Source organism: Pongo pygmaeus, chromosome 22, assembly GCF_028885625.2.
Source record: "Pongo pygmaeus isolate AG05252 chromosome 22, NHGRI_mPonPyg2-v2.0_pri, whole genome shotgun sequence".
NCBI classification, from domain to species: Eukaryota; Metazoa; Chordata; class Mammalia; order Primates; family Hominidae; genus Pongo; species Pongo pygmaeus.
The window spans coordinates 198,668-207,863 of NC_072395.2; positions in this window are offsets into that span (position 1 = coordinate 198,668).

Consider the following 9,196-nt stretch of genomic DNA (forward strand, 5'->3'; position numbering starts at 1 on the left):
CTCTGCCCGCCTTCCCTCCCGCCTGGAACGGTCGGCATCGCCGGCGTGCGCGGGGCCTGGGGTCTGCGTTCAGCCGCCAGGCGCTCCACGGTGGCAGCTGGGAGGCTGCAGGGACACGGGCGGCGGGCGGGCGGCCGGGCGACGGTGGAGCGGAGGCGCAGAGGAGGCGAGCCGCCGCCGGAGGGATGGCGGGCCCGGACGCTGCGCGGGCCCGGTGTTTCGCGGGAAGGGGGTCTCCACCCAGCCCAGAGGAAGACTCATTTTCCGGGGGTAGGGATTGGGGGGTGAGGGTGGCGAGGGGTCGGTCAGGCCGTGGCGGAAAGGCATGAGAGCTCTGCCCGGGCTGCTCCCAGAGCCTAGGCGGCTGCCCGCGAACCCGCGCGTGCGCAGCAGACGGCCCACCTGCTGGTACCTGGGCCGGCGCTGGGATCCCCGGGATGCCCAGGAAAGAATGGCATCTCTCCGCTCTGTGGAGTGTCTCACCGGGCCTAGACCTGGAAGGCAGGAATCGCAGGCGGGTCGGCCCGGAGGGAAGACACGCCCATCCACGCCGACCCAGGTGTTCCCCGCGAAAGAGAGGCCACCGGCCACCGCCCTGCACCGACCCCGTCCCAGCCCCGCGTCCTTTTAAAGCTCCTCCAGCAGAGCCCGGTATTCTTCCTCGCTGAGGGGTGGTTCCAGCGAGGAGGCCTCTTCCGTGGCCTCCAGCTCCCCAGGGGCCTCCGTTTCCAGGAAAGGCTGCGCCCGCTGCAGAAACTCCGGGCTCGCCAGGAGCTCATCCAGCAGGCGTAGGGGAGTGCAGACGAGCGCTCCGGCTCCTGGAGGAGCCGCGCCTTGGGGGGCGCCCGGATGGCTTGCACCTGCCACTGCCCCGCGGAGGCCTCCGGGGGCGCGGGCTGGGGAGGTGGGGCTTCCCCGGCTTGGGGTTCCCACGCAGCCCCGGCGACCTGGGGACCCTGGTCCCAGCCCCAACACGGACTCCCCTGGGACGCGAGGGGAGGGAAATGCAGGGGGTATTTCAGAATTCAGTCTTCCTCACAGAATCGCAAAGTTCACGTTTCACAACCATAAAGAAACTATTTACGCTAAAAATGAGACTTTTTATGAAGTTGCACTTAGAAAACTTCAATGTCTGAGAAAAAAATATCTCTAACGCACAGGGAAACTGGTGGTTTATCCAATACTCTGAAAATAAAATGGGCTGGGTGAGGGGAATATGAAAATATTATTTCAATTTCATCTCATTTTATTTATTTATGTACTTATTGATTTATTTTTGAGACAGAGTGTCCCTCTGTCCCTCAGGCTGGATTACAGTGTCCTGAGCTCAGCTCACTGCAGCCTCCGCATCCTGGGCTCAAGGCATTCTCCTGCCTCAGCCTCCAGAGTAGCTGGGACTAAATGAGCATACCACCACGCCAGGCAAATTCTTGTCTTTTTTTTTTTAAAGTGTAGAGGAGGTTTCACCATTTGGGCCAGGGTGGTCTTCAACTGCCGACTTCAGGTGATCTGCCCCAACCTGCCTTCCCAAAGTGAAGGGACTATAGGCATGAGCCACTGAGCCCAGACTATGATAGTTTCACACTGAAGCCTGAAGCTGCTCTGCCTTAGGATTTTTCCTGAGTTTTACTTTCTTGTCATGATGAGTTGCTAGTTCATGTTTTCCCTTGTTTCTTTTCGAAAGGCATTACTGATGATATTATGGCTTTCTCACAAAGAATACCACTTTGGTGAAACTATATTGAAATCAGGAGTACCTTATGTTTCCGATACTTATCAAGCACAATATTTGAACACGGCGTGGTAGGTGAAAGTGTAGGAAGCAGAATTTGGCAATCCCCATATTTTTTCAATTTCGACGGTTTCAGGTTTTTGGTTTCAGCCAAACTGAAGAATGTCCTTAAGAGCTGTCAATTCACAGGCCGTTACAGACAATTTTTGAAACTACATCACGGTGTAATTTAAGGAGTACGATTCTAAAGAAATTTGAACAATCTGGTGGTATTGCTAACACCAAACAAGGTTGTTCAGCTCTTTCATCTTTAAAAACAAACAAACAAAAACATGATGTGGAATTCTCTCATTTTACCAAACAGCCGTACGCTCCCTTGAATATGTGACTATGAAACCCAAGTAATTGGAAGAAGAAAAATAAAGGAAACACCTCATCAGTCTCATTAATAGTTTTGTTGAGAATAGTTTATTTTTGAAAAACTGCTGGCTATGTCTTGATATTTTTAGACACGGCTAAAGCTGAAATTGCATGAATCCTCTCTCTAACATTCATGCTACTAAAGAAACTTTTCCCAAGATTTGACTGCATTCATTTCATAAAAGCCCTGTCCTCTTCTCCCCTATATATCTATATTAGCACTCTGCCTTCTACCCTCTTCCATAGGAAACACAAATCCGTCAATTGATCACTTAAGCCTTTCCAGTTTGGGTACAACATTTTCTGTAGTTGTACTCCTGAGATTTGTCCTTTATACTTCTAAAGACTAGACCCTAGATAATACATGCTTGGGAATAGTGGAGCTAGCTTGCTTAAACTTTATTTAGGCGTATGCTAATGACTTGTGGGGGGCAAAGGCAGGCAGTGAGGATGTTAAGCTTATCCCAAAATAGTCAATTTTGGAAAAGACACAAGTACAGGCCGGGCGTGGTGGCTCAGACCTGTAATCCCAGCACCTTGGGAGGCCGAGGCGGCCGGTCACGAGGTCAGGAGATCGACACCATCCTGGCTAACACGGTGAAACCCCGTCTCTGCTAAACATACACAAATTAGCCAGGCGTGGTGGCAGGCGCTTGTAGTCTCAGCTACTCGGGAGGCTGAGGCAGGAGAAGAGCACGAACCCGGGAGGCGGAGCTGGCAGTGAGCCGAGATTGCGCCACTGCACTCCGGCCTGGGCGGCAGAGTGGGATTCTGCCTCAAAAAAGAAAGAAAAAAAACATCTTCATATATATGAATGTGTGTGTGTGTGTGTGTGTGTGTGTGTGTGTGTGTATAGTCAGGTACACTCATTTTACTTCTGAGTTATCTCGTCACCACTTAACCAGCACCAATCAGAGACCACATTTTTCTAGGCAGTCTCCAAATGTACATTACGAATAGTAACGTACTTTAAGGATAGTAATGAAGCTCCGGGAAAAATTGCTTGTCTCCACCTCAGCAGACCAACCTGCCTGGGCCAGCTTCTCTTTTCCTCTACTCTTCAGAAAGTGCTAGACCTGCAACATCTGACAGAATACAGCTTCCATGACTCCTCAGTGCCATGGCAAAGGAACGAGCTGAGAGCAATCTAAAGACTGGGAGATATTAAGTCTCTTGGATCTTACTTCTTTTGGTTGCTCGAGCACTTTACTTCCCCAGAGAGCCCTCCCATCTCCATCCGTTCTTCCAGGAACCTGTACCCTCCTTGTGTCTCGAAGATACACTGTTCTAACTTGTTACCTGCCTTTACAAGAAAGTTGGTAAAAATAAAAGGAAAGCTGAACAACGTCACTATATGGAGGTATGAAACAGAATTTCCCCATACTTGGTAAAGTTTAGAAATTTGTGTAATACCCGAAGGCAGATTCTATGTACAATAAGTCCTAGTTTAAGAGCAAGAGCGGAGGGTATGAGGAAATAAAACTATATTTTCCGGGAGTATCTCTGGCTTCAGGAAGAAAGAGCACACGTTACTCTCCATTCCATATTAGGGCTGAACTATGGGGTCTTTTCGATCCTTTTTGCTTACCCTCTGCGATTCAGAGGGCACATGGCAAAGGTAAACAGACTGAAACAGCACCGTGGATAGCTGAGAGCTGTGCTGGGAAGATTCACGGTGATTCCATAATAAATCTCAGGTCTTTATTCTATAACAAAAAATTACTCTCTTCCATCATCAAGGTAAAGCCGAGTATGTACAAGTAGAGTATGGGATAACTTTGTCACTCGTGACGAACCTAGTCGGTCCGATACTTTAACAACTTCTCCAATGTCTCTGCACTCAGGTTGGATATTCTGAGTGGGTCATCGGTAGAATGAATGAAATCAAGAATACTCTAAAGCAATGTTTGGAAGTCAATTTCAGTGTCTCCGGAAGCACTGGTAAAATCACCATGTGTAGCGAACGTGAAGTATCCATAGGCTCTCTCTGTGTCATTGAAACTGCCCATGTGTTCATTACAAATGGCGGCTTGAGGAAAGGTGGTTTTGGAATTGGTTTCCCTCTAGTCTTACGTGATGCATCTCTACTATATTGCATTATAATAAAGCAAAAGGTCACTTGCTGACATAAAGCACAGTAGGCAGGAATGGAAGAGTCAACTTAGAGAACAAAAGTGCTTTTCGGTTTTATGTTCACTTCTGCAGTTTGGAAAACAGTTGAACAGTTTAACTGATTTTGTGGTGGCTCCCAAAAATACATATGAGCGTTGAAAATGTACAGAAGAACAACAACTGGGAGACATTTCCGGAAGCTTCAGTTTCTGAAACCCAGACATGAGCCTACAAGCTAAGACACGGCTACACCAGGCTTCAGCGTGAAACCATACAAATCTCCTGGGGAGGGCTTCCCTCTCTGAACGCAGCTACCTGTCCACAGGATGCTCTAGGCCCAGGCACCTTTATTCTCCCAACTAGAAAGACATAGAAAGATGCCTCCATATCCCATGAAGATGCCCAAGCATTTGGCCAAGGCTCCTATGAAACAGTCTGCTGTCTTCATCCAGGTAAGGGCAACTTCACATTTTCAGACACGAAGATCGTGGGTAAATCCGGGGTGGACTGAGAGGCGGAAGCTCCAGCAAACGCAGTCCTGTGGTTGGAAGATGAATGCAGTACTTATTCCTGCACCAACAGACCCTTGCCTCTGGCCTTGGGCCTAGAGCATGATTTTTTGGTAGTTGCTGTTGGGGAAGAGGCCCTTGGGCTTTAACCTGCGGACAGCCTCCCTTAAATGCTTGGGCTGCAGCGGGGGCGTTTCTCCCCACATCTCGCACACGTCCAGGGCCTCTTCCACCACCTCTCCAACAAAGACCTTGGCGATTCCAGCCATGGCAATGGCGGCGTTCTCAGACACCGAACTGCCGGTGATGGACTTCATCAGACCTGCAATGCGTGCTTTTGGGAAAGCTGACCGGCGACACACTTCGTAGCGGGCCAGCTGCTCCTCAGACATGGCAGACAGCAGGGCTGTCATCCTCTGAGCCTCCTCTGCATCCACGGTGGGCTTCCTCTCCTTCTTTCCTTTGGTATGTCTTTTCCGTCTTTTGGCGGCAGGAGGAGCTGAGGCTGAGGCCTCCTTGTCCCCTTCTGTGAGGTCCATGACATCCTCACTCCTGAGCTCACCTCCCTGATCCCTGGGTTCTTCCAAGTTCCCACCTAGGTCCTCAGGGATTCCATCCTTCTTGCTGCCCTTCAGACCTCGGGGCATGGCGAACATCTCAGCAGACACACCTGTTTGCCTGCCCGTCTCCACGGGTGAGATTCAAGTCTGCCCCGTGACAGCAGCTGTAGAGGCAGAAGTTCTGGCTGGGGTGGTTTGATTACGGATCTGCAGCGAGAACCTTTCGAAGATTTTAGCTGCCGTGTTTCTGCTGAGCCACTTTAGCCATAACTGGACACAGCTCCCTGCCTCCCCTTCCCACACACAAACACACACGCTGAATTTTCTCACTTCCACAATGTGAAGAAACTTGTGGATGGAGAGTATATTAGTTTTACATCAATGCAGAATAAATTCTCACAAGTTTTGGACATTTAAAACAAACACCAGCTCAGAGGTCAGAAGTTCTACCAGTCCAAGTGACTGCCACCTGCTCAGAGCCACACGAGGGACCTCCGGGATGGGTCCGGCTGTGTGGCCGCTGCCTTCACCTGAGAAGGGTCTGGCTTCGATCTGACTCGAGGTGGTGGCAGAATTCAATGCCTTCGGGTTGTGAGCCCCAGGCCCACTTGTCTGTTCTGCCTGCTGCCGTGAGGACGCTCTCGGCTCCTGCAAGTGTTGCCCAGGTCTGGGCTGTGAGGCTCCCTGGGTCTGCACGGCCAGTGCCGGGGAATCTCCCACAGGGCAATGTCGTCTCAGGGAGCTCCAGTCCTCCCTTATAAAGAGCTCGGGTGATTGAATTAGACCCAGCCCTTAGCAGCTATTGGCTCAGGATATCCCTAAGGAAATCAGGGATTTGGGCGGGCTCATCCATTCACGCTTCCGCCCACACCCAAGGGAGGGGCAGACACAGGGCGAGTCTCCGAGGGGCGGGAAATGCAGGGGGTATTTCAGAATTCAGTCTTCCTCACAGAATCGCAAAGTTCACGTTTCACAACCATAAAGAAACTATTTACGCTAAAAATGAGACTTTTTATGGAGTTGCCCTTAGAAAACTTCAATGTCTGAGAAAAAAAAAATCTCTAACGCACAGGGAAACAGGTGGTTTATCCAATACTCTGAAAATAAAGTGGGCTGGGTGAGGGGAATATGAAAATATTATTTCAATTTCATTTCATTTTATTTATTTATTTAGGTACTTATTGATTTATTTTTGAGACAGAGTCTCCCTCTGTCCCCCAGGCTGGATTACAGTGTCCTGAGCTCAGCTCACTGCAGCCTCCGCATCCTGGGCTCAAGGCATTCTCCTGCCTCAGCCTCCAGAGTAGCTGGGACTAAATGAGCACGCCACCACGCCAGGCAAATTTTTGTCTTTTGTTTAAAGTGTAGAGGAGGTTTCACCATTTGGGCCAGGGTGGTCTTCAACTGCCGACTTCAGGTGATCTGCCCCAACTTGCCTTCCCAAAGTGAAGGGACTATAGGCGTGAGCCACTGCGCCCAGACTATGATAGTTTCACACTGAAGCCTGAAGCTGCTCTGCCTTAGGATTTTTCCTGAGTTTTACTTTCTTGTCATGATGAGTTGCTAGATCATATTTTCCGTTGGATCTTTTCGAAAGGCATTACTGATGAGATTATGGCTTTCTCACAAAGAATACCACTTTGGTGAAACTATACTGAAATTAAGAGTACCTTAAGTTTCCGATACTTATCAAGAACACTATTTGAACACGGCGTGGTAGGTGAAAGTGTAAGAAGCAGAATTTGGCAAACCCCATTTGTTTTCAATTTCCACGGTTTCAGGTCTTTTGGTTTCAGCCAAACTGAAGAATATCCTAATGAGCTGTCAATTCACAGGCCATTACAGACAATTTTTGAAACTACATCACAGTGTAATTTAAGGAGTACGATTCTAAAGAAATTTGAACAATCTGGTGGTATTGCTAACACCAAACAAGGTTGTTCAGCTCTTTTATCTTTAAAAACAAACAAACAAAAACATGATGTGGAATTCTCTCATTTTCCCAAACAGCGGTACGCTCCCTTGAATATGTGACTATGAAACCCAAGTAACTGGAAGAAAAAAAATAAAGGAAACACCTCATCAGTCTCATTAATAGTTTTGTTGAGAATAATTTATTTTTCAAAAACTGCTGGCTATGTCTTGATATTTGTAGACACGGCTAAAATTGAAATTGCATGAATCCTCTCTCTAGCATTCATGCTACTTAACAAACTTTTCCCAAGATTTGACTGCATTCATTTCATAAAAGCCCTGTCCTCTTCTCCCCTATATATCGATATTAGCACTCTGCCTTCTACCCTCTTCCATAGGAAACACGAATCCGTCAATTGCTCACTTAAGCCTTTCCAGTTTGGTTACAACATTTTCTGTAGTTGTACTCGTACGATTTGTCCTTTATACTTCTAAAGACTAGACCCTAGATAATACATGCTTGGGAATAGTGGAGCTAGCTTGCTTAAACTTTATTTAGGCGTATGCTAATTACTTGTGAGGGGCAAAGGCAGGCAGTGAGGATGTTAAGCTTATCCCAAAATAGTCAATTTTGGAAAAGACACAAGTACAGGCCGGGCGCGGTGGCTCAGACCTGTAATCCCAGCACCTTGGGAGGCCAAGGCGCCCGGTCACGAGGTCAGGAGATCGCCACCATCCTGGCTAACACGATGAAACCCCGTCTCTGCTAAACATACACAAATTAGCCGGGCGTGGTGGCAGGCGCTTGTAGTCTCAGCTACTCGGGAGGCTGAGGCAGGAGAAGAGCACGATCCCGGGTGGCGGAGCTTGCAGTGAGCCGAGATTGCGCCACTGCACTCCGGCCTGGGCGGCAGAGTGGGATTCCGCCTCAAAAAAGAAAAAAATATCTACCTATATATGTATGTGTGTGTTTGTGTGTGTGTGTGTGTTTGTGTGTGTGTGTGTGTGTGTGTGTGTGTGTGTGTGTGTGTGTATAGTCAGGTACACTCATTTTACTTCTGAGTTATCTCGTCACCACTTAACCAGCACCAATCAGAGACCACATTTTTCTAGGCAGTCTCCAAATGTACATTACGAATAGTAACGTACTTTAAGGATAGTAATGAAGCTCCGGGAAAAATTGCTTGTCTCCACCTCAGCAGACCAACCTGCCTGGGCCAGCTTCTCTTTTCCTCTACTCTTCAGAAAGTGCTAGACCTGCAACATCTGACAGAATACAGCTTCCATGACTCCTCAGTGCCATGGCAAAGGAACGAGCTGAGAGCAATCTAAAGACTGGGAGATATTAAGTCTCTTGGATCTTACTTCTTTTGGTTGCTCGAGCACTTTACTTCCCCAGAGAGCCCTCCCATCTCCATCCGTTCTTCCAGGAACCTGTACCCTCCTTGTGTCTCGAAGATACACTGTTCTAACTTGTTACCTGCCTTTACAAGAAAGTTGGTAAAAATAAAAGGAAAGCTGAACAACGTCACTATATGGAGGTATGAAACAGAATTTCCCCATACTTGGTAAAGTTTAGAAATTTGTGTAATACCCGAAGGCAGATTCTATGTACAATAAGTCCTAGTTTAAGAGCAAGAGCGGAGGGTATGAGGAAATAAAACTATATTTTCCGGGAGTATCTCTGGCTTCAGGAAGAAAGAGCACACGTTACTCTCCATTCCATATTAGGGCTGAACTATGGGGTCTTTTCGATCCTTTTTGCTTACCCTCTGCGATTCAGAGGGCACATGGCAAAGGTAAACAGACTGAAACAGCACCGTGGATAGCTGAGAGCTGTGCTGGGAAGATTCACGGTGATTCCATAATAAATCTCAGGTCTTTATTCTATAACAAAAAATTACTCTCTTCCATCATCAAGGTAAAGCCGAGTATGTACAAGTAGAGTA